This window comes from Pleurodeles waltl, chromosome 3_1, assembly GCF_031143425.1.
Source record: "Pleurodeles waltl isolate 20211129_DDA chromosome 3_1, aPleWal1.hap1.20221129, whole genome shotgun sequence".
In the NCBI taxonomy this organism is placed as follows: domain Eukaryota; kingdom Metazoa; phylum Chordata; class Amphibia; order Caudata; family Salamandridae; genus Pleurodeles; species Pleurodeles waltl.
The window spans coordinates 1159281137-1159307533 of NC_090440.1; positions in this window are offsets into that span (position 1 = coordinate 1159281137).

Below are 26397 nucleotides of genomic sequence, written 5' to 3' on the forward strand. Positions count from 1 at the left end.
GCTTTGAGGGGAGATGTGTACATTACCGCGAGTGTAGGGGAGCCTACACTGCCAGAGGATACCCCGGCTTATACCGTAACGGAAGAGAGGGGAGTCGCGCCATGTCTTTGGTTAAAGCAATGGTGCAAAATGACAGAGAAAGAAGGGTGTTTGGCATTTCCGAAGCACGGACCGTTCAATTTATGATTTTGGAAAATTTCCGGAGGGTGTTAAATGAGCAAAAGCCACCTCTGAGGCCAGCCCAGTTTGAGTGGTTAGCAATTTGGGAACTGATGGCCATACTACATCGGCAACAAAAGTTTGAGAGGAGAATGAGGAAAGCAGAAAAGACTTTAGCGGAGGCTAGATGGGATAGCGAGCATAAGATTTGGAGAAGACATATAATAGACGGAGTCAGGATGTTTTCAGCAATAACTCAGGAAGGCGGAACCCAAGGAGGGAAAGCCACTTGTAAGACTGACAAGGGTGCTAGCAAAGGAAAAGAGACTAAGAATTCTTGGGCAGAGGAAGATGACTCAGATGATGGTGAGTTCCTTATTCAGTTGCTACATGATCGGAAACTGCCATATGCCCTAGATGACAATAGACCAAGTACTAGTGCAGGTCCTATAAATCTGACGCAAAACTAGGGGGCAATAAACACGGTACAGGTAAATACTGTTGCAACACCAGTTCCGATACAGAATAGTGTCAGTGTGTCTATTGTCCCAGAGATGCAGACAGTTACAGCCACCACCGGTTCAGAGGCTCTACCCTGATGTCCCAGTACTAGAAACTACTACGAATTTGATGGTGCCGTCAGATCCGGCATATACGAGACCAAAGCTAACACAGACTGAGCCAACTCCACTTTTACTGCCTCAAGAACAACAACAGATGATTCCGAATTGCACATCAGTCACCGGACCGCAGTCAGCCACAGCACCGATAATGAATCAGAATGTGGGAACTAATGCTCCAAAGGTTTTGGGAAACAGGCAGCCACCAGCTTCCATATCTTTACCTATTACAGTTGGTCCACCAGTACCATTATATGCACAGGCGAAGTCTAGCGTATGTGATCAGGGAATAATGACCCAAGAAATGACAAGAGGAGGGTTCATAGGGAGCTCTCAAGGAATGGCTCCTGTGGAACAGACAATAGAGAGATATAGACCTCTGTTAGACTTCAGTCCAATTGTGATTCCTCCAGATACAATGAGACATTCAGGTTTGGTACTGCTGACTCCGCAGATCCCAAGTGCAAATGTACCGCAAACACCAATGATGCAGGCTGGAAATACATCATTGCAAGGTTTAACTGCGCAACAACTGAATGAATGGTTAGACAAGCTAAATTCACCACAGACTACCCCTGCAACAGCAGAGCGGTCGAAAAGAGAAGAGTACCTGAAGTTTGTGAGGTTGGGCATGGAAGCAAATGAGCTAGTTGAAGGGAGCATGCGAGTGAACAGGCTAGAATTATATACTGAAGCAGAATTGAGGTATCTGTGCCCAAAGATAACTTATGAAGTGAGCAAGGTGCACCAGAAGTTGGCAAACATGGCAGATAAATACGGCATAGACTTAGACAACATCAAACATCTGAAAAGGAGTTATAGGTTAGACTTCGAGCCTAAGGATTTTGATCACATGAGGTCTACTGGGATGAAGGCACATAAAGAAATACTGCAGAGTGCACAAGTTTGGGGAGCATTAGAAAAATGGGAAGGCAGATGGGCGAAGAAACGAGATAAAAAGAAGAGTGACTGCATAGAGCAGCAGGCAAAGACTGTGCCGGATACTGGTACAATAAAGATGTTACCCATGAGAGAAACGGCCGGAGGGGTTCTAGTCCATGTACCGTGGTCTAGAGGTGATATTTTGTCTTTCACAAATGACTTCTCCAGGCTGAGAGAAAAGCCAATAGAGTGGTATCAGCAGACGGACAGGTTTGTGAAGCTTGCGAAGTGTCTTTGGGAAGGTCTGAATACCCTCTTGGCGATCATAGTTCCAACTGATTTGTGGCTCGAGTACAAGAGAAGTGTGGATTGGCCAACCGCAGAACCGGCAAGGGGTAGAGTCACAGGAGCACCGTCTCCCGAGGTGATGAGGTACTACTATAAGGTGACTGAATTTTTGAAACAGAAAGTTTTGCTGCAAAATATTGATTGACGAAAGATTGATCGAACGGCGCAGGAGGCCAAGAAGTAGATACATGCCTACTATGAGAGGTTGTTGAAGGTGTTCAAGCACTACAGTGGTACAGAGGCGAAGGACATGAATCACCTAGTGTTCAGATTCGTTGAGGGATTGAGACCTGAGATTAGGCAGATGATCAAGAATCATTTAATCTGTTGTCAAGCAAAGCCGATTGAAGAGGTGTTGCAGTATGCGAAGTACTGTAGTGACGAGATTGAGTTGAAGCAGAGAAAGCTGAAGGTGAAAGTGATGGTGATGCAAATTAAGGCAGCACAAGCAGGGATGCAGGGAAATGTGTACAGTAGGTGGTGTAACAGCCGCAAGGCAATGGGATGTTTCAGGTGCAAGTGAGAGGCAGAGGTCGAGGAGCTTTTGTGAACCGTGGTCCAGATATGAATACAGTAGTGGTTCAAAATGATGTGCAGGGGATGAAGAAAGTGTTACCATGTCATGCTTGCAAGGGCGTCGGACATTGGAAGCGGTAATGCCCGATGATGGTGCAGGAGGGTGTTGTTCAACAAAGCAATGATTTTAATGCATTCCAAAATTCTAAAGGACCAAGGATGAGGGGTCCAAATCTGAACTTCCAGAATAACATGGTTCAGATGCAGGGTCTTCAGCCCATGCAACAAGTGAAGATTCCACATGTACAACCGGTGCAGATGCAGCAAATGCCACAGCAGGTTCCTTTGGTACCTAGACAGCAAAAGCAGTTGCCCTTAGCACCAATGGAACAGCAACAGGTGATGCTTCCTCAACAGGTCACAGGTCAAAGAATGAGTCAAAATAACACAGTTCAACAGTTCCTGTTGCGTGGTGAGAATGGAATAAGCGATAAATGGTCAGATGAAAGCTCAGACAGTGAGGAGTGTAGGCTTGCAGCGTCCTTAGAGGTAGATCAAAGGGGTCCTTTTATGCAAGGGATTGTGATGGGTCACAAGGTCTCATTCTTGGTTGACACAGGAGCTACACGTTCTACAGTCAGAATTGCAGAGGTTCCGAAGCTGCCTCTTTCGGGACGTACAGTCAAGGTAGTAGGAGTGGTGAATCAGCTCTTGACTAACTCGATCACAGATCCGGTTCAGGTTGAGCTTGGCACTTTTAAGGGATTGCACAGGTTTGTAGTTTTCTATTCAAATCCTGTGTCCCTACTGGGAAGAGATTTACTGTGCAAGACAAGATGTTCTATCACCTGTTCCAATGAAGGGATTGAGGTACAGACAAACAGTGACGATGAGGGGGATGATGGACAGGTTTCAGAGCCTGAAACGGAGACAACAGACGAGGAGTACCCTCTAATTAATTTCTTCCCAATGTTCACAGTGACTGATCTGCCAGCAGATTTGCAGGGGACAGTCAAGGAGAAAGTGTAGGACTTGACAGGGAAAGAAGTAGGACTGATAAAAGGAGTAGAACCAGTTAAAGTTAGTGTGAAGCCGAATGCTGTGTTCCCCCAGGTACCGCAGTACCACATGGCGCAAGATGTCCTTATACAGGTAGCGCAGCTAATTGCAGATTTTGTGAAGCAAGGAGTTTTGAAGGAAGTAATGAGCAGTCCATGTAATTCACCAAGAATGGGACTGAGAAAGCTTTGTGGGAAAGTTTTAATTGTCCAAGACTTGAGAAAAATCAATGACATAGTGGTAAAATATTGCCCTGTAGTGCCAAATCCAGATGTGACCATGTTCCAGGTTCCATGTGATGCAGAATGGTTCACAGTAGTGGATTTGTCCCAAGCGTTCTTTTCTGTGCCTCTTCATGAGGACAGCCAATTTCTTTTCAGTTTCAAATTCCTGGATAAGGTTTACAGTTGGTGTCGAATTCCTCAAGGGTTTTCGGAATCACCTTCAATCTTCAATCAGATATTGAAGAAGGATTTGGAGTCATTGGAATTCCCTTTTCAATGGACTCTAGTGAGGCACATTGATGATTTGTTAATTGCATCCAAAACGAGGGATAACTGCAAGTAGGATTCCATTGCCTTACTGAACCACTTGGGAAAGAATGGGCATAAGGTGTCCCCAAAGAAGCTGCAGTATTGTCAGAAAGAGGTGAAATACCTAGGACATCTAATTGAGAAAGGGTCGAGGAAGTTATCCAGGGAAAGAGTGACCGCCTTATCGCAGATGAATCCCCCAACGACACAGAGAGAGGTGAGGATGTTTCTGGGAATGGTGGGTTACTGTCGCCAGAGGATCCTGAATTTCTCAGTCAGATGATTAAGGATGGGCCAGATGTCCTAACACTTACAGAGAACGAAATTAAGGCGTTTCCTGAGCCGAGAGAGTGTATGTGTAGGGCTCCAGCTTTAGGTATGCCTGACTACACAAACCTTTTGTCCTGTTTTGTCATGAACGTGATGCATGTTCTTTGTCTGTCCTGACACAGGTCCATGGAGGTGTAAACCGACCAGTAGCATATTTTCCAGCTACCTTGGACTCAGTTGCAGCAGCCTTACCAGGTTGTCTGTGTGCAGTAGCAGCAGTTGGTCAAAGCCTTGCTCAATGTGAAGGCATAGTGATGGGACATCCTTTAACAGTCATGGTCCCACGCTCAGTTGAAATTTTGTTAACCCGTACCAAAATGCAACACATGACAAACGCAAGACTGACGAAATATGAAATGATTATAATGGCGTCACCAAATATAATGTTGAAATGATGTACAGTGCTGAACCTGGCAACTTTGCTTCCAAATGAAAACACAGAAGTTGAAGATGCTAATGATGTAGAACATGATTTTCTTGAGGTAACAGAAATGTGCACCAAACCGAGGCCTGGTATTAATGATACCCAATTGGAAGAAAATGACAAAATTCTCTTTGTTGATGGCTCATGTTTACGAGACTCAGTAGGAGTACTGAGAGCTGGATACGCTGTGTGTACGATCACTGGTATCCTGGAAGCGTCTTGGCTCGAGAGAGTATATTCTGCTCAAGTGGCCGAATTGGTTGCTCTTACCAGAGTTTGCCATGCCGCTGCTGAATTGAGAGTAACTATCTACACTGATAAAAGATATGGATTTGGAATTGTCCATGATTTTAGCCAACTATGGTCGCAGAGAGGTTTCCTGACCTCTTCTGGTTGTCCAGTGAAAAATGGTGAAAGAATTAAGGAGTTGTTGCACGCGATTCAGTTACCTCATGAAATTGCTGTGGTGAAATGCAGCGCTCATTTGAAATCACAAGACTTTGGCGGTCATTACAACATTGGCGGTAAAAGCCGCTTACCGCCGTGCAGAAGACCACCAACACACCGCCGCGGAAATCCGCCACAGCTATTATGACCCACAGCACGGAATCCGCCAAAATTCAGACACCCACACAAGTCCGCCACACCAAAGGTCAGTGATAAACTGGTGAAAACAAATCCTCCACCGTCACGCCAACAGAAATACGCCCACACTATCACGACACACGAATCCACGCGGCGATCTTTCAACGTGGTATTCCATTGGCGGTACACACCGCTGCGCTCAAAATACACACACATATACAAAACACAGCCACATACACACACCTGATACACATACACAAACCACTCCCACACATCCAATTCAATATCAAACACACACCCACATCACCCACAAACCCCTACGACAAAAATACCGAAAGAAGGCCAGAGAGAGACACTACAAACTACTACCAAGCATCCACAGGCACATAACACCATCACCCACATAACTTCCACGCACCTCACACAACACACCACTACATATCAGCACACTTATCACCCCTCACACCACCCCACACATCACCCACACCACCCCATGGAACGGCAAAGACACCCCAGGTTCTCGGAGGAGGAGCTCAGGGTCATGGTGGAGGAAATCGTCCGGGGAGAGCCACAGCTATTCGGAGCACAGGTGCAGCACACCTCCATAGCTAGGAAGATGGAGCTATGGCGAAGAATAGTGGACAGGATAAACGCAGTGGGACAGCACCCAAGAAATAGGGATGACATCAGGAAGAGGTGGAACGACCTACGGGGGAAGGTGCGTTCCGTGGTTTCAAGACACCACCTTGCGGTTCAGCGGACTGGCGGTGGACCCCCACCTCCTCCCCCACAACTAACAACATGGGAGGAGCAGGTCTTGCCGATTCTGCATCCTGAGGGCCTTGCAGGAGTAGATGGAGGAATGGACTCTGGTAAGTCAAATCTTAACTATTACATCCCTCATCCTACCTGCATGCCATCACATACCCCCACCCTCACCCCATCATTCCAACTCCTCACAAATGTCCCAATTTCACAAACCACCCATCCCAACACCAAGCCCTGCATGCAACACCAAAGCATGGACACCCATCACCAAAGCAGGCCCACTGCACATACCCATACACCCCCCTAAACCATCATCACACAAGGTCCCACACAGGAATGCAAGCACTGGGGTACACGGTCACCCACCCATTGCACACCATGGCACACACAGATGTAATAAACATCCTTTTATATCCCTGCAGGACCCCTACCCAACGTCACCAGACAGGAGGGTCCATACATGTCCACAGCACCAACAGAAGAGTCCCACAGTGATGACAGCAGCTCTGTCCAACTGGATCTAGATGACCAGCCCGGCCCATCGGGGACCTCGGGACAGTCGGTTCCCATCACACATTCACAGGCCACTACAGAGCTTCCCCCCTCTGGAAACACCAGCACAGCACCCACCCAGAAGGCCCATACCTCTGTCCCCAGGACACGTCAAGCAGCAGTGTGTCCACCACTACAGGGAACCCAGGCTAACCCACCACCCCAACAACAACAGGGACCTGGTGGCAGTGGTAGTGGGCACATGGTTCAGGGGACGGAGGCCCAGGAACACAGGGGAACTGGGAGGGCTGCTGTGCACAGGGAGAGGACAGGCCAAGGGAACCCACTCCCCACAAGGCCCTCTCCTCCATCAGAGAGCCTACCACCACTCCCAGGACACAATGGCAACGTTACTGGCCAAGTTTCAGGAGACCCAGCGCCTGCAGGAGGAACAGTATTTGGGCTTCAGAGAGGAACTCAGAACCATCAAACTCCACCCTGGGCACCATTGTAGGGGTGCTGAAGGAAGTACTCAACACCAGGAGGGACGCTGTGGCACAACAAGGGGCCACTGACACTAGCATGGACGATGAACTGCCCACCACCTCCGCCAGCGCTAGTGGACAGGATGCCCCGCCACAGGACCACCACACCAGCACCCCAACCCCCTGCAGAGGGAGAACCACCCCGCAAACGGTCCCTGAGATCCAGGACAAAGACAGAGAACAATGCCAAGACCCCGCCAAGAAATGAGCCTACCCTGAATGTCATCTTTCTGTCCCACTTTGTCACCCTGTTCGTCCTCAAACTGCCCCTGCTCCACTTCCTATGCCCATTTGGGCAATGCACCTGTGAGACTAATAGACTGGACATTCCTCCACCATCCACCCCTCACCATTTTACAACCCCCTCCAATATTTAGCACTTAAAAAAACACCCTTGAAGCACAAAACAATCTGGAGTCAGTCTGTGATTTCGAAATAGTGTATTAGCAATTACAGTGACAAAATGCTCTTACAATTGTAATGTCAACATACCTATGTCACACAGCTCTAGTCCATGAGGAAACAAATCAGATGTCACACAGTGGGACCCACATCCGTGAAACCGTAAGGGAAAGTGACAACTCAGTGACCATACACTGGGTGAAAACGACAGACAGTAGAGAGGTAGTAGTGTTAAAGTATGTGTAGTAGGCAGGTCTGTACCCTTGCCTGTGTCTCACTGGAAATATTGCAGGATCACCGAGTTCCTGTTGTCCATGTCCTCTTCTGCTGCTTCCTCGTCTTCACTGTCCACAGGCTCCACAGCTGCAACAACACCGCCATCTGGACCATCCTCCTGCAGAAAAGGCACCTGTCGTCGCAAAGCTAAGTTGTGAAGCATACAGCAGGCCACGATAATCTGGCACACCTTCTTTGGTGAGTAGAATAGGGATCCACCTGTCATATGGAGGCACCTGAACATGGCTTTCAGGAGGCCGAAGGCCCGTTCGATAATCCGTCGAGTTCGCCCCTGGGCCTCATTGTAGCGTTCCTCTGCACTTGTCCTGGGATTTCTCACTGGGGTCAGTAGCCATGAAAGGTTGGGGTAACCAGAGTCACCTGCAAATGGCGAGAGACAACTGTTAGACACACACTAACCTGTAGGGATATCCCCAGACCCAGACAACCATTCCCACTGTGCTCTGTGCCTCTGGAGTTGCCCCATCACATAAGGGATGCTGCTATTCCGCAGGATGTAGGCGTCATGCACTGAGTCAGGGATCTTGGCATTCACATGGGAGATGTACTGGTCTGCCAAACACACCATCTGCACATTCATCGAATGATAACTCTTCTGGTTTCTGTACACCTGTTCACTCCTGCGGGGGGGAACAAAGCCACATGTGTCCCATCAATGGCACCTATGATGTTGGGGATATGTCCCAGGGTCTAGAAATCACCTTTCACTGTAGGAAAATCCTCCACCTGAGGGAAAACGATGTAGCTCCCCATGTGTTTAAGCAGGGCAGACAACACTCTGGACAACACGTTGGAAAACATAGGCTGGGACATCCCTGATGCTATGACCACTGTTGTTTGAAATGACCCACTTTCAAGGAAAAGGAGCACTGACAGAACCTGCACTTGAGGGGGGATTCCTGTGGGATGGCGGATAGGTGACATCAGGTCTGGCTCCAGCTGGGTACGCAGTTCATGGATTGTGGCACGGTCAAGCCTGTAGGTAATGATCACATGTCTTTCCCCCTTTGTCGACAGGTCCACCAGCGGTCTGTACACCGGAGGATGCCGCCATCCCCTCACATGTCCCAGCGGACGGTGCCTATGAAGGACAAAAGCGAGCACAGAGTCAACCCACTCAGAGGTACGTACCCACAGCTTACACAGAACACGGATCCTAATCCGAAAAGTGGCCTGTATGTGTGTTGAGTCTAGGCCTAGGTATGTGTGACGCAGTTAAAAATTAAGCCATGTGGGCCCCTGAAATGGCGGCTGCCTGACCTCTAAAGTGTGACAATGGGATGTGAGGTAACTGCGCTGGTGTATACCGTCGCGGTAGGCGGTCGAAGATCCCGGCGCAATGCTGCCTTGGTTAACATTGGACCCTATGGGTCCCAGGAGCCAATGACGATGTACGCCGGCAGTGACGGTACGCACCGCCGCAGACGTGACCGCCATTTTCTATCTGTTCAATCAGTCAATACCTGATCTTCAACAGGAGAGGACCTACACTGCAAGTGCTGCTGTAACCTCGGTCTGGAAGAGACAATGGCTCGAGTGTCTGGGGAAAGGGCCCCTGCCTTCACATCGGAGGGGTTGGAGAAACTCGTGGATGGGGTCCTCCCCAGCACACGCTACTCTACGGTCCTCCAGACAAACAGGTAAGTACACTGGGAGCATGCTGTATGGGCTATGCCTGAGTGGAGTGGGGTGCATGAAAGATGGGGGGGGGAGATTGAGGCGTGCATGAAACAACGATGAATGCATGTGCCACATGGCAAGGGTAGGGATGGGGGCCAATGACTGTGACGTTGGTAATAAAGTTTCTCTTCCCCCTGTACAATTCATGTGGGTCAGCACCTACCAGAAAAAAGATATTTGGCGTGCCAGCGCCAAGGACGTCCGGACCCTGGGGGTCTACCACAGACGGAGCACCCACTGCCAGAAAAGATGGGAGGACATTCGTCGCTGGAGCAAGAAGACGGCGGAGGCTCAGCTGGGGATGGCCTCCCAACGTGGGAGGGGTGCCAGTCGCACCATGACCCCCCTGATGTTCAGGATCCTGGCGGTGGCGTTCCCGGAGTTGGATGGGCACTTGAGGGCATCACAGCAGCCACAAGGGGGTGAGTACACTCTCATCCTGCTGATTTTGCGCGCAGTGGAGGTGTCTGGGTGGGGTAGGTGGGCTGTGTGTTTCCCTAGGCCAGGGCGAGTTTAGTAGGCAAGGTCCCTCTGTAAGGCAGGCCTCCCCACCCCACCTCTATAGAGTGCCAAGTACACCTAGTCATGCCCCTGTGTCATCCATGTGTGCAGATGTCGTCCATAGCCTTGTAGGCCATTTCCCAGGGATTGAACAGTGGAGCCCAAGAGCGCGGCGTAGTGCAGGGGGCTTCTGTGTCTGTCGTGTCCGCCAACGGTAGAGGTAATGCATGCACTCAACATGTCTTTCTTCTGTCCCCCCCCCTTTTTGTGGTCTCCCTGTTCTTGTGTGCATTAGCATCATCAGGTGGAGGAGCAGTGGCCCCGCTGCACGAGGGAGCTGCATCCCACATGGCCCTGGAGGGCGACACTACGGAGTCGGAGTTCACCAGTGGGACGGAGGGCGAGGGGAGCTCCACGGCGGGGACAGGAGCTGACACCAGCAACACAGCCTCGTCCTCTGATGGGAGCTCCCTTGTGGTGGCAGCAGCATCTGTGCCCCCCGCATCTACAGGTACAGCCGCCACCCCCCCTACCAGCACCGCCCTCCCAGCAGCCCCTCAGCCTTTGCCCCGTGCCTGCTCACCCAGGAGGGTGGGCATCACCTTCGCCCCAGGCACCTCAGGCCCTGCCCCAGTCACCCCTGCTGCCCTCAGTGAGGAGGCCATTGACCTCCTCAGGTCCCTCACTGTTGGGCAATCTACCATTTTGAATGCCATCCAGGGTGTAGAAAGGCAGTTGCAACAAACAAATGCATTCCTGGAGGGCATTCATTCTGGTCAGACGGCCCTTCAGCGAGCTTTTCAGACTCTGGCCTCAGCATTGATGGCAGCCATTGCCCCGTTTCTAGCCTCCCCACTCCAACTTCCTCCACTCAGACCCAATCCCCTGTACCCCAGCCTATCCCAGGCACACCTTCAGACCAGCATGCACACACGTCAACACAGAAGGGAAGCTCAGGCACACATAAGCACCACACATCCCACAGGCACTCACGCAAACATCACACACATGCAGACACACCAACATCCACTGCCTCCACTGTGTCCCCCTCCTCCTCATCTCCCTCCTCCCTCCCAGTCTCGTCTACACTCACACCTGCATGCACTACATCTACAGCCACTACTGCCATCACCAGCACACACACCAACACACCCTGCTCACGTGCAGTCACCACCCCCACTACCATTCACATGTCCCCTGTGTCCTCTCCCAGTGTGTCTGTGACACCAGCTCCCAAGATACACAAACGCAGGCACACACCCACCCAACAGCCATCCACCTCACAACAGCCTCCAGCGCATGCACCTTCACCCAAAGTCACCAAACGAACACCTCCTACAACCACAACCTCTTCCTCCACTCCCAAACACCCTCCAGCTACCCATCCCAGTGTCTCCAAAAAACGTTTCCTGTCCAACCTTGACCTCTCTCCCACACCTCCCCCACCCCGTCCGTCTCCTAGGGCCCAACTCTCCAGGTCCCAACCTAGCACCTCAGCCACAACATCTCTGGGACCAGTGGTGCCTTTAGTCACTGGAATCTGGAGTGCACCAGCCACCAGGGCAGCCAGTGTGGCACGGAGCCACAGCACGGACAGTCCCCCACCTGTCAAGCATAAAAAGTTGTCCAGTGCCCGGCGGGTGAGGGGGAAGACTCCAGCCACCAAAGCTGCTCCCAGGGGTCCCGGTGGGAGTGTGGAGTCACCTGCGACACCTTCCAAGGTGGGGAAGGGCCACAAGAAACCCGGCAAGTCTGGGAAGAACAGCACGGCGGAGAAGACCGGCTTCATCCCCGCTGCCCAGGAGGCCACCGCCAGCACCTGCCCTGCTGCCCAAGAGGCCACCACCAGCATCCCCGCTGCACAGGAGGCCACCGCCATCATACCTGCTGCCCAGGAGGACACTGCCATCATCCCCACTGCCCAGGAGGTCACCGCCAGCACAAGCACCGCTGAACAGGGAACCACCGCTACAAGCACCGCTGAACAGGGCACCGCCGCTACAAGCACCGCTGAACAAGGCACCGCCTCAAGAAGCACCACTGAAAAGGGCACCGCCGCTACAAGCACCACTGGCCCATGAGCGGCAAGTGCACTGGCGCTACTGAGTCCGTCACGAGCAGGATGAAGCACTCTGGGCACAGAGCCCCCTCCAGAACCAGTGGAGACTGTCATCCACTACCTCTGTCCTTAGCAGGATGAAGCACTCTGGGCACCATGCCCCCTCCAGAACCAGTGGAGACTGTCATCCACTACCTCTGTCCTTAGCAGGATGAAGCACTCTGGGCACCATGCCCCCTCCAGAACCAGTGGAGGCTGTCATCCACTACCTCTGTCCTTAGCAGGATGAAGCACTCTGGGCACCATGCCCCCTCCAGAACCAGTGGAGACTGTCATCCACTAACTCTGTCCTTGGCAAGATGAAGCACTCTATGCACCATGCCCCCTCCAGAACCAGTGGAGACTGTTATCCACTTGAGAGACTGTGGCTTTGCACTCCCCAGGATTGAACAGTTGCAACCCACCTACTGTATAGACTTGAGAAACTGTGGCTTTGCACTCCCCAGGATGGAACAGTGGGCAACCCACCCACTGTACAGACTTAAGAGACTGTGGCTTTGCACTCCCTAGGATGGAACAGTGGGCAACCCACCCACTGCATACACTTGCGAGACTGTGGCTTTGTACTCCCCAGGATTGAACAGTGGGCATGTGGCCCTCTCCTGGATTTGGCGTCTTGCACTCAACCGGCTGAGGTGCCCCCCCTTACACTCCCCCTGAGGTGCCTGTTTTCTTGCTCTCTGATGCCCCTACAGTGTTCTCTCCGTCATGGTTGGAGATCTTGTGTGGGCCTCACCCATACCGTGTGGGCCTAGTGTTCCACGGACTTCATTGGAGCACTACCTGGACTACTAAGCTTGGTGTATATTTTGTTTATGGTGTATATATATATTTTTGCGTACTTGATTTTAATATATTACAATGGTTACACTCATTTCCTTTTATCCTTGCATTCTTCCAGGAGGAGTTGGGGGTGTAACTGTAATTTTATCATGCTGTATTGGTGTGTGTGTTGTCGTGGGTGAGGGTGGGGGTGGGGGTGTTGCGTATTGCGTGTGTGTGTCACTCTTTTTTCCCTCCCCCCTCCCCTGTGTCGTAGGTGCAGTACTCACCGTTGTCTTCGCCGCCGGCGTTCGTGCTCCTGGTAGAGGAGCAAGAAGATAAGGGCTGGCAGGATGTGCAGCTCTGGTTCCATGGCGTCCTGGTTCCTCGTGGGGTGTGTAGAGGTGAGCGTTTTCCCTTCGAAGTCTTGTTTCCGCCGTGTTTTTGTTCGTGGTGAATCCGCCCCGCCTGTCTGTTGGTGGTTACCGCTGTGGTGTTTGTACCGGCGTGTCGGTCGGAGTGTTAAAGTGGCTGTCTATGTTGGCGGTTTCCGCCATGGCCGTAATTCAATTTTTTTGACCGCCAGCCTGTTGGCGGTTTTACCGCCGCTTTAACACCGACCGCCAGGGTTGTAATTACCACCTTTGTCTTTAGCTGTTTGATACTTTAGACCATCCTTGCCCTATTCCCTGCCTGATGCATACTTCTCTTCCTTCTGAAGGAAGAACTCTATTCTTAGCAGTGCCCTATTGAGACTTACCTGTTCTATCCTGGCTGATGCCGAATCGACAGATGTCCTGAGGACGAAGACTGACAATGTATGCTGACCCATTTGGATGGGTAACTATCTGATGATATTGTAATTATCTGTTTGCCTTTTCTTTCTAGGTACCAACTGCTCTTTTGATAGAGGCCATAGTTAGATGTTTTCCAAATTCGTGTTGCTAAATTGTTTTGCATGAAGCCCAACATGCTGATGCTTATTCGAGGTTAGTTAAGGAGTTCACTAATACCGAATGCAAATAGACAAGCAACTGAATTCTTGCTTTGTTGAATAATCTACTAATGATACTCTGCTAAAGTTGATTCATGATAAAGTCGTGCTTTGTTCTAATGTTCATGATCTATGCTTTGATGAAGTTTTACTCGAGTTGCTATATTGTAGTGGTTTTGATGTGCTTACTGATATTGAGACTAATAAATATGCTACTAGATTGTAACTAATAGGGAATAAATATCCTAACTCTTAATAGATTTGTGTGGTTATTCATGACCGCAAGGTCAAGGCGTGTTTGATTTTCATTACATGTTATTGATTAGTCCTATTGATGAATTATTGTGAATTTGGACGAGGTTATTGTTCTATTGATTGAAATGCTAAAGAGATATCTCGCCCTGGGAAGTCCTCAAACGTGGTCAAAAGATTCATTGGCCTAAAACGTGTCCCTTGCGCGTTAACAATGTGCACTGATTAAATGAAATCAATAAGTGCTTAATCCCTGCTCCACAACGAGGAACAGAAATGATGCCAGACGTGCAGTGATAAATTACGAGGATGTGAAGAAGAGTGCCATGCAAGCCAGCAAATGGTGAACGACAAGCAGGCTCCAAGCCTTTTACTGTACACAACAGGGTCTCACAAGCGAGAGACATGTGCTAGCGCATGCACTCACAGGCTCGAACCTAAAAAGCACATTAAGGACACACCTTCATCTCCACCCCCCCGCATGAAGGACAACAAAATCAAAATACTCCCTCACCCGTAAATCAGGCTTCAAAGAGACACACGTGATTGAAACCTAAGAGCATGCACAGACCTTCCATCTTTCACAATGCCACTGTGTCACACAATATCAGCTCCATTCACACTGTCTCCCAGCCAACCGCTAATATCACACAGTGGAATGCAAGGTGAGCTTGAAACCCCGCATTAAGTGGACTTCCATATTGAGTTTGGAGACTGTGCAAAGCTGACGTCCATTCAGGGTTTTGAAATCTGTCTAGGGTATCAGTGAAAGTTACAGAAACTCTTTTTTTTGGGGGGGGGTGAGAGTGGAAGGGCTTAAGGCTGTGCTGGGTACAAAGCACCAACCACCTCACACAGAGGAAAGTTTTTACAAGTTGGCAGATGTACACTCACGTGCTTCTCTGACACCCACCTTAAAAGTGGAAACACCTATATAAAATCTCCCCTATAATTCGATAACAAAGAAGTTTAAGCAATGTTTGGCTTTACACACACTGTCGCACACATACCTGCTAAAAAATGCAAAAAGAAAGTAAAGTGGAACCCTTCAGTAGTTCACAATCTCGTTGTATCAGACCATTCCTGGTAAATTACAATAATTGTTAACATTCAGACTGGAAAAGTAAAGATTAATTATGTAAGATGCTCTCTTGTCACATTTTACAAACTAACAAGCTTGTCTGTTGTGCACTGACTGTAAATCAAGCTACAATGTTGCCTTTCTGCTGAACAGTGGCAGGTGGGCAGCTGGGAGCCTCCAGAGGTGCCTAGAATAATACTGGCAAGACTGGTGTCTTAGCCAATAGAGTAAGAGGACATAAAAGCAGCCTCCTCAGCAATATGCTTCAACCAGATAGGTTATTAGAATGTCAGAAGCATTGTATCCTCAAAGCTAGGAGGTAGTGCTGTTGCGGCGGTCTTTCAAGTCGACTTTCTTCAAAATGCTTGACAGAGCTCTAAGGACCACTGCCAGCTATAACAACAAGCTACCACTTAAAACAGTTTTACAGACTTCTAAGAGCAAATATTGGTCGGGCCTCATACCACCCATCATTCCGTAGTTCACACTCATACCTCAACTTTTGTCACAAGACCGTTTCGGATTCTTTCGAGAACCAATGGTGGAGTACAGCTTGTAATCATTATCCACAAACTTTTAGCAAACAGGTCAAAAATCTGCTCAAGCATAATTCCACTGAAAAAAATAATTATACTTGTCCATAAACGCTCTATAAAGTCTACTACCTACACACGTAGCTCTGCTTTGCCCTCTTTCGTTGATTTCCCATATTTGATCAATTTGACTCAGAGAGTAATTCAACAAGTAGACCAAACCCGCAATGTTCAATCCATACTTCTACCTTAGAGGCCTCAAAGGGTAATTAGCTTTAGGTTTTGGAACAGGTGTAAATGTGTCCTACATGTATTTTAAGTGATCAAGCATAAACCCTGTAACTAACTTACTGACTCACTCATAGACACACGGTGGCGTTCCACTGCGTTCACAAGTACTACCATTATAAACCAGGTCAAGCTCTACCTAGTTGCAATATCCTTGATTACCTGATGGCGATGATCTCACTGGGCGTTGTGAATACTGCCACAAACACAGAACTGAAACGAGGTACTCTTAAATTTTCTCAGGAAATATGTTTTAATCATCTATAAGGCGTAGGCCTCAAAAGCTAAAACTGAAATTAACTACAATTGTTTGGAGGTTATGCACACCCTTTATCCATTACAGGATGTGAAACCTCAGTAGGACATCGCCGGCAGCCTCAGGAACTTTGCTTTTTTGGGCTGGCGGGGGGAGGTTGTGATTTTATAGTGCTTCGAGCCCCACTCCTCACATAGTGAAAGCTTTCACAAGTTGGCAGGTCTGTAGACTCGTTGCAGAATGCTGCAAAACAAATCATACGGATTTCACCAACTACGATTTCTTCCATTGCAATATGGCTTATGAGAAATTCCGTTTTTAGATTTTCCTTCACCCCATAAGCAATCATTCTGATGACAGTGGCTGTTAAGCACATCGAATGTGTTGTTGACAGTCATGCACTTAGCTTCTGGCCCATGTGTACAAACTTTGTGCCCCCTGATATGACCATGGACTTTCCAGGCTTCCTCCACACTGCACTAGAAGCACAGGGGAGCAGGAAAGCTTAAGGTAGCCTATGCGCTATTAACTATGGAAACCCCATGACCTCTACAAAAGACAATGAGAGCAGATTCATAGCTAACAAAGTCAAAAGTAAAATATATCTTCCTTCAATTGTCAGAGCAAATTTTGAAATTGCGCCTGTAGCTATTGTGATCGAATTGAGGTGGGCAAAAAAAACCTTCATCTGCACAATCTGGGGAATTTGGAAATTTACATTAGTGAAGCTGGGTAAAGTTTTGAGACTTCACATGATTCAGCTAAAGCGAAGGTTCCCCATCCACATTAATAGACAGATTACCAGTTATAGTATGTAAAACACCCATGACAGGCAGAAAAACCTGGTACTCAAATGACTGGAAGAGGAAGCGCGTTATGTAGGGGAACGGAGTAAGTAATGGGGCACAGTCACCGACTTGGAAAGGATGGGAGCTCCGCAACCTTCTGAGGGGCGAGGTATAGCTATCTGGTTGACCACGCCCCTAGCAGGAAGAAGAGGAAGCAATGTGGCAGGGGCAATGCAATGAGTAAGGCAGAGAGAATGGCAGGGCTCTCAAGGAAGACAGGCACTAAGCAACGACAGACGACCTGCTCAAAGCAATGGACTGCAAATAAAACATCACTTATAATTTTTAAAAAGTCTATAAAAGCAAACCTCAGAATTTTAGAAAAACATATCAAAATCAAAACAGCATCACATCATATGCATCACAGAACAACAGCAACACAACCAGGAAATCACGAGACAAAATCAAAATTATTTCATACTAATTCTCCACCCCAAGGTCAGATTCATCACTTATGTTTTAACTTACATTTAATCTAGCTTCATCAAATGCTATGTTCTCAATTAAGGCGACACAGCATTTCTAATAACTACTGCCACTGTCAGATATCAGCCCATATTTTACATTGACATTGCAAATTCTTAATCTAGAAATACTTAAAGAAAAAATGCAAGGTATTTTCCAGAGACAATCCTTGATGTTCCTGATGCGGTTATTCATGATCCTCTGTAGCTTTTTTCAAGAATCCAAATTATGCGTTGTACTTTCTTGGGTACTTTCCAGTACGACCGAAAAACGTGGTCCCTTTACTAATATGGGCCCGGCACCCGTTTAACGAAGAATGGGAAGTCCCCCCCATCTAAAATATCATAAAGGTAAACTTAAAATGGATATACAGTGTAAAGAATATAAAAGTCAATATAGAACCAGGGCACACCACAAGTAATTTGGCATAGTCCATCCAAGTGGAAAACAACTGTAAGTACAAAGCCACATAGTTGGTGATGATAAAGTTTTATTCTGATGAAGAAGAAATAGGTCCAGTATACCCCTTACAGCCGACACGTATTTCATTACATTAACTTTCTCAAGGATAATGTAGATTAGGTCAATATAAAGAAATGTCCACTAGTAAGGACAAGGTGCGTTTTCGCAGTTGATGTATGGATCAGTATTTGGCCATCAGGGGCAGACAGAATCTTTATGCATGGACCGATAATATCAAAGTCTCAAGGATTGTATCTTGGAGAATTGACCATGGTAAGCTTTATTATATGCTCTGAAGTGTCGGATTCACATCGTAACTAAAACTGTCAACTATAGGCTGTTCACCTTAGAGACTTGTTCCAGATAGAGCCTGGAGCGAGATTTACACAATTGCCTGGATTTTCGAGGGCCAGAGAGAGCTCACTGGACAACAACAGAACCACAACACTTTGCAAGGCTTTGGCACCTTTCTAGGGGTGAACTTATTCCAGGGTTTCCTTCCCTTCAGAAAGAAAAAATAACTCTCCCTTCAGCTCCCATCGGCTTCTCCAGGATCATTTGCAGTCCTACAGTAGATGTGGTGATGGTTCCAATCTCCACTGTTCTGGGTCTGGCTATCAGAACCCAACTCCTTTTCAATCAGCTGATGGTAGCGCAGGTCATTGCCTGTCCCTTCCAAATGGCACTCGCCCATCTCTTAGGAAAAACTGACCTATGTTCAACTGCTGTTCACATGGATTCTCATTCTCCATTTTGGTAATCAAAGTACTCATTTGAATATTTGCTACTACCACCAAGATCTACAATTGCTACAACTCCACCTGGGCCCCTGCAACAGGCTTCTGTGTGCACTAAAGTGGCCCCATGACTCATCACGGCTTTGGTCCCAGGACTCTCAGCGTCAATGACAGACGGGTATGACCCAACATTCCAGGTCTATCCATTTTCAGGGCTGGTTGATTTGGAGGAAGAATTATCTCACATTCCTGAATGGATTCCGATTGCAGGGGCCACTGTCCTGCTGTCTGTATCAACCAATGCCTTTACTAGGGTCTGCTGAAAATCTGCATTGGTAGAGTTGCCTCTGGTTTGACCTACCTAGGCAAAGTTCACCTTATATAGGGTACTATATAGGGGTATGCAAAATGTACGTAATCTGTTTTTACTTACACAAAATGAAAAATGCAAACCTGTAATATAATGCTATCTTTTAGCACAAAATGCATCCTCGCATCAATTTTTCTTACAAGGCTGCATTTAAGCAAGAGCACTGCAAACAGCTGTTCTTCCTGTGTGTTCATAGTACACTTTAACAGAGAATTACTTCGTATTGCGCTATTTGTGTTAATTTTTCACTGCAAATGGCACATGATTACACAGGAGGGAGTAATGGCATAACAAGAGTAACGTGAAATTACTGAAATTATTCAAACTACACAAAAACTCAGTATGCTCTTGCTGGGCCCCTTCTTCTTTGTGCCACAGTCCTTGTTTCACGATGGGTCACATGGATGGCCGACCTCACTGCATACTCAGGTGCCTGGTGTGGGCATGGCACTGAGCACAGTCCACCCCAGTTGACAGTCATGCCGGGAGCAGGAATGCATCTCTCTTTTCTACCCCAATACATCCCAAGAGGGTTAGGGCAGGTGCCGGAAGAGGGCACAGAGTTGGTCAATCTCACTCTGCCCCAAAGAGAAGCTCCTGCCAGGGGCCTGTAAAAGTCTCTCCACTGGAGCAGAGAGCCACTTCAATCCAGGGGCTTTCTCAGCTCACCTAGAGCCAGTCGGAGAGCCCAGAAATGTAGAGAATGCACTCTGTGAGGGCAGATATACCCAGGCAGCGGTCCAGTGGATGGAAGGAGGCTGCCTCTATTGCTCTTAATGCACCGTATGTTTGAGGAGAACCCAATACTCAATCATTTGAAGATGACCTGATGATGGGTCAGGGTTTCATAAGTAGCAGAGACGTTACCTCAGTTATCTATGGAAATGTATCCTCTTAGTCAAACTTTTGTCTCAGCCAAGGGACACCTGTTGCCCTTGAGGTTCCTCTACTGTCAGCAGGGAGGAGGAATGGGGTATGGGCACAAGGGAGTTCATTCCACCACATACTGTGCAGCATGCTGTCCTCCTGATCCCACCCTGAGCCACCAGTTGGAGGGACAGGGACAAGATTCCTTGCAGCACAGATGGTGGAGCAGGCACCTGTGGAGTCGTGGGGAGGCAAGCCAGTTGGAGGCCCTTGGATGGAACCTATTGAACAGTGGCCTCTGTTCGCTCAGCCTCGCTGGTTATTGTGGGCCGGGGCACTTTGTTGGGGACACCAACCCAGGGCACCATTAGTCAATGGTCTGGGGTGAAAGTCCTTATCCAGGGCACGGTCGCTGTAGACTGGGAAGGACTCTTGTGTCCCTCAGGGTAGTGGAGCAGAGATGGGACCCCCGTAAAGGCCCAGTTAGCAGACAAATCAGGGTGATGTTGGACCTGGTAGGAGTCTGGGGCTCAGTTGCAGTAATCCCCAATGAGATGGGGGCAAACCATGTGTTTTGCCAGGGGGGCACATCCCCCACAGGCTAGGGCTCCAGGCACCGTGCAGGACAACTATCCTAAACTGAGACAGAGTGGGGTCACACGGGGGAGGAGTCTGGGGCTTCTGTGGGCAGCACAGCTTTGATATTCCCCTATAAGAGGCAGATGAAATCATGGCTTTTCCCTGGGAGGCCCAGTCCCCGGGCTCCAGGCACCAAGCACGGCCGCATCCTCTACCCGGTACATGGTACTGTCAGACTGTGGAGGAGTTTGGGGCTCCGGCAGGCTTAATAGCTTGTGTAATCACCAATGAGAGGCGAGCAAAGCCATGGCTTTTGTAAGGGAGTCCAATTCCCCAGAGGCCAGTGGTGCCAGCCAGCAGGCACAGCCTCCTAGCATGCTTGGGGCAGGGTGGCACCCCACCCACAAAGGATTGCAAGGTTTCAAGATGCCCACTAATTAGATTGTTAGATAAAAAATCATTAGTTATGTTTTATTCTCAAGGATGGTCAAGCCAATGGACATGTATGTGTGTGCCAACTCAGTGAACCATGTGACCAGCCAAGCAGGCCTAGTTTAAATAACACCCAGGTCTATTTTTTAATGGTTAAGGGTGTGTGTACATCTGCACGTTATCTGAAAACACCTGCTTTAAAGTAAGGTCAGCATCCAAGATAAGGTGTAGAGGTTGTGACATTAAAGCAAAACTTGTCGAGAGACCATGAAAGGCACAGACCCCAGTGGCTCCAAGATCTCTTGAGGCAGGTGGTTTTCAGTAGGATCTACTGTTGACAATGCAAAATGGGTGCAGGATTCCATTCTGTGAGTACTTTGGAAACGCTTAATAGAAACTAGAGGATGAATCAGCAACTTGAATCCTCCTTCCTTAGTAAATCATGAATCAAAATTGGGAAATAAATATAATATCATGGCCTAAGTGGAAACACAGATCTCCTACTATTGACATTTCATGGATGTAAAACTAGACTTAATAGACCTTTAAAACTAGCTGTACAATATATAGAGGCCTTTGCATCAGCCTTTACCTCATAACTGCACATCTCATAGACTCACATTTGCAGATGGATCCTGGAGCACTGCAAATGCTTGACTCTCCTTGTGTGCTTGGACTTGTCAATCACTGGAACATAAACTGCTAAGAGCCATCTCTGATGATTCAAAGCCCTTAGATCTTGTGGACACAAAGACAGAAGTGGGCACGCCACTGACAGTGAAGTAGGCAGTTTGCTCAAAGTGTCCATGTAATCAAATCCTGATCTTTGGCATTAGAGGGATGTTGTGAACAGAGGTTAGTGCTGCTTCACTTATTGCTAACACAGTGACACACATTTCTGTGAGTTGGAAATTGGGCGCAAGTCCGTAGTGTGTCTCTTCCCCTCTTCTTAAGCAATCCTCCGGATAAATATATTAATATTCCTTATAGTGAACTTTGGGGAAATGTTGAGTGGGGACTGAACTTTTTGGCACACGTGGCCTGAGATGTAAAAAGGGCTATAGTAATAGTGAAGTAATTCTGACTATGTTCATTACGTCTACTACACCCATAAGGAATTTCTAAAAGTTAATTGTAGGTTGAAGAACTATTCCAATTTTGTCTCCATCTCCAAGGAAACGTTAAGCTTGGCACCTAAGATGCTTGTTCTTTAAATGAGTGATTTTTCAAGTGGAGTCCTCCAGTTTTTCAATTACAGCCATAAGAAGCGTGTCCAGTTATTTAGTTTTTGCGCTCTGGTAGTTGTAGTATATTGTTTTGCATTATAAATACAGAAGTATAGGCACCAACATGCAAATATGAAATCAGAATGAAAGAGATACACTTGCATTTACCTAGAAATGTTTGCACTGTGCACTAAGCCTGATATGACTTGCTGATTTTTCCGCAAGTAATTTTCACGAAAATTATGTGCATTGCCTGATATACACTCCGTTGGTCGACCGCGTGAATGCAAAAATTACACGTAGTAATCAAATCCCAATAATCAAGCTTTACGAGAGATTCCACACACTTAAAAACATGTTAACCCTGTGTATTGGGTACATCTACCAAACGTACAACTGATTTATTTAGTTGTGGCCATATACAAGAACAGCCTTGATATGTTCTAGAGCTCTTGATTTTCCCAGATTCATCCATTTCTATCTCATACAGTTCAGGTTACTTTTTGCATTCTAGGATCTGTGTTCTTAATTTCTGAATGAGATCAACAGGACTACAGGTTCCAGAATGCAAAGAAAAACGTCTTGACTGCAGGAGTGGCTCGTGGGGCATGGAAGGGGTGGGACAGCATGCGAGGGATGGGTGATGAGGGAATAAACATTAAAATAAATTAAATTAAAAAAAAAACACTTACTTCGCTCCTGGCCTCGCCACTTCTCTCCTCCACTGGTTCCAGCCTGTCCTGCGGCCAATCCTGATGCTGCTCAAAGCAGCATCAGGATTGGCTGGGAGCGCCCAGCCAGGGCGCTCCAAGGCAGACTGGGAGGAGCCTGTGCAGGCTCTTTTCAGCCCGGCAACTTTGTTGCTAGGAGGGAGAGAGCACACTGCGCATGTATGTTTGGCTGGCCGAGATGGCTGGCCAAACATACATGAGCAGTGAGGGGAAGTGGTGTGCACTCCCCCTCACTGCTCGTCACCCCCGTGGACCCGCCCCATTAAAAGAAAAGGATAATAAACCAAGTTTATTATCTTTTTCTTTTAAAGGTTTTACAGCTGCCACTGCTGGCGGGGTCGGGGGAGTAACGCTCCTCTACCCTAATGGAAGAGCCGCCCCTGCTTGACTGGATAAACGTCTTAAGCATTGAACTGGGAATCTTGAGATCTTTGTATGTTCACACTAAGTAACTAAGATACATGTGAGGCAGCCCCTGAAGTACAAATGCCGCCACATATTTACCCCTGCAAATACCTTAAATCACACGGTCATTTTAAACTAAAAATGTATGTGTCAAAATAAGGGATTGTTGACATCAATTTCAAAGTACTGTGGAAACCACAACTACAAAGAGAAATTAGTGCAAAGGAAATAAATGTAAGGATAGCAGGGGCCTGATTTAGAACTCAGTGAAGGGAATAGTCCAGCAGAAACGCGAGGGTTATCCCATTCACCTTATTATGATCCCCAATGAATATAATGGGATTGTAATATGGTGGATGGGATATCCGTCACGTTTGTGACAAAATATTCCCCTCCGGCAAGATCTAAATTAGGCCCTAAGATCGCTAAAAACTCAACACACCCGTAGTTTGCTTCAGTGCGATATAAAATCAATTTATAAACATGCTCGTAATAACAAGAGAAGACTTACTAAATTAGACCAGGTACAAGCCAATGCCCTTGCCCAACATGCTATCTGATTCTGAACAGAGGCAGTGAAAAGCTGTATTCAGTAGGTCTCGGCAGAACTCGTGGAGTTCCATGGAATTCTGTGGAGTTACATAAAAACTCTGCAAAGTTTTGTGGAGTTCTGCGAACTGGCAGAATCGGGCATGTTGCACTACTTGTGCTGATTGTTAGTGCCAAAAGGTTCTTCTGCACTATAAAAGCAGGGCATATTGCACCACGCAGTGCCGCTTGCGTAGATTTTACATTCAAGCGTCAACTTTCTCAATGCAGTCAGTCGCGACCTACTGCGAACACGTGCATTGAGAAATCACGCTAGGGGATGCAATTTCTCGCAAGCACTCACCATCTTAACACTGGCCAGCCACACGTGAGAAAAAACTCTAATACACAGCGGTTAGTGGAGTTCTTCCGGAGTGGGCAAAATTCCACAAACTCCACCAGCAGAGTAGAATTTTAGCTCACCCCTAGTATTCACAAAATGTGGTCACGTGTAACTTTGGGTACGAAGGGCAGAGGCTTAAAATAATATTTCTGCGGCCTATTGCTGTCTGACACTGGAAGAGATGTAGCTAGTAAAGACAGAAGTGTTTTGGAAAAAATTGTGTGTGCCAGTCACTGGTACAGTACTTTACCCTATAACTTGGTGGCCTGTGAAAGCTTAGAAATTTAGAAGATAAACTGGATATTTTCTGGACCTCTTGGCCATGTTTGACAGAAGCTTCAGACTGGCGTAGTGACACCTGTGCTTGTGTTTCCAAACAAAGAAATACGCTTGTCTGTAGAAAAGGTCTTAAATGAAAATGGTGAAGTGGAAGACTATTAAAAAATGATTCGTGTGATGACAAATATGTGCCTGAAGGGCTAGGGAGAAGCAAAGGAGCCTCTAAAGTAAGTTGGAGTAGGCTGACAATAGAAAAACCAAAGCTAACGTTCGAAGCATTTTTTGCACCTGCCAAAAAATCCTTCAGAAAGAGCAATGTATTCATAAACCACTTGAGGAAGCACGAAAAAGGAGCCGTGTAGAACACTAAAAATTTTAATTTTCCTCAAAAGATCGAAACTGCAAATAATTCTACTGTGGAGTATTTAAAAATATTTTAATTAATTGCAGATTCTGTCCTTCATCCATGAGTGAGTCCTGCCCATCGAAAATAGAGCATAACACAGCAAACATCATTTGAAACAATTGCGATCCCTAAAGACGTGATTCTGCAGCCTAGACAAATTGAAAATATACCCTGAATCTGAGCAGTCATTAGCCACTGCATACGAAAAGTTCACCTTCGACAAGGTTCCTCTAGAAGATTTTTGTATCATGCTGTTGAGAAAAAAATCATTTTCAACCCAGCAGATCCTGTCCATTGACCATCCTTATGACTGCCATGAAACCATAGTCTGTAAACTGGTAATTTAGCCAAAGTTCAACCCAAACGAAGCTTTAAAAAGTCTTGGGTATTCCTCCCCCAAAAAGCCTTTCTTTGACATTTGGGATCCAAGAAGTATAGACCCATGTCGAATTTTCATTTTCGTTTGTCGATCGTAGACAAGGATGACACCTTAAAGTTAAAATTCTTAGATAAAAACATGCGATCTCCATCCCAATTGTGGAGAGAGAAACAACTTTTGATGTTTAACTACACTGCTACAGATTGTGGACACCAGGGACCCTGCTTGGCTGATGCATTGGATCTCCCAGCTGCTTTTGGAAAACCCGACCACTGCATCCTAACTCAAATGCTAGAGAAAAATGTATGGATTTCGGATCCAATGAGAAGGTCGTTTACGGGATGTCTGTCTGATTGACAATACATTATAGAGAAGTGTAATAACTTCTGAACACTGTTACTTGGAGTTCTGGCCTTTAAAATCTATACATACAAATTTTCCTGTGAACCAAAAAGATATCAGGATAATCCTGAAGACGTGATGAGGAGCTGAGAGACAATGAGTAAGTTTCAAACATTTTTTACTAATCCAAGTATTTTCATGCTTTGCCTTTCCAGTAAATGTGTTTCCTCAAGAGATGAGCCATCTGCCCATTCGCAGTTCAAAGCTGGCTCTAGCACATAATTCAATTTGCACCTAACTTATCAGGCATACCCTGTCTGAAATGTTAGCCTTAGATTTTAGTCTTTTCTTATGTAGAGTGGGTGTGGCATAGTGGTTACTAGAAATATTTAATTGTTGGATTGATAAAACACAAATTAATCTCAATCACTCTTAAATGGGTAAATTTCGTCATATTTTGATATTGTCTTGCCACTACTGAGGGACCACTCTTATGCAAATATATATTGACC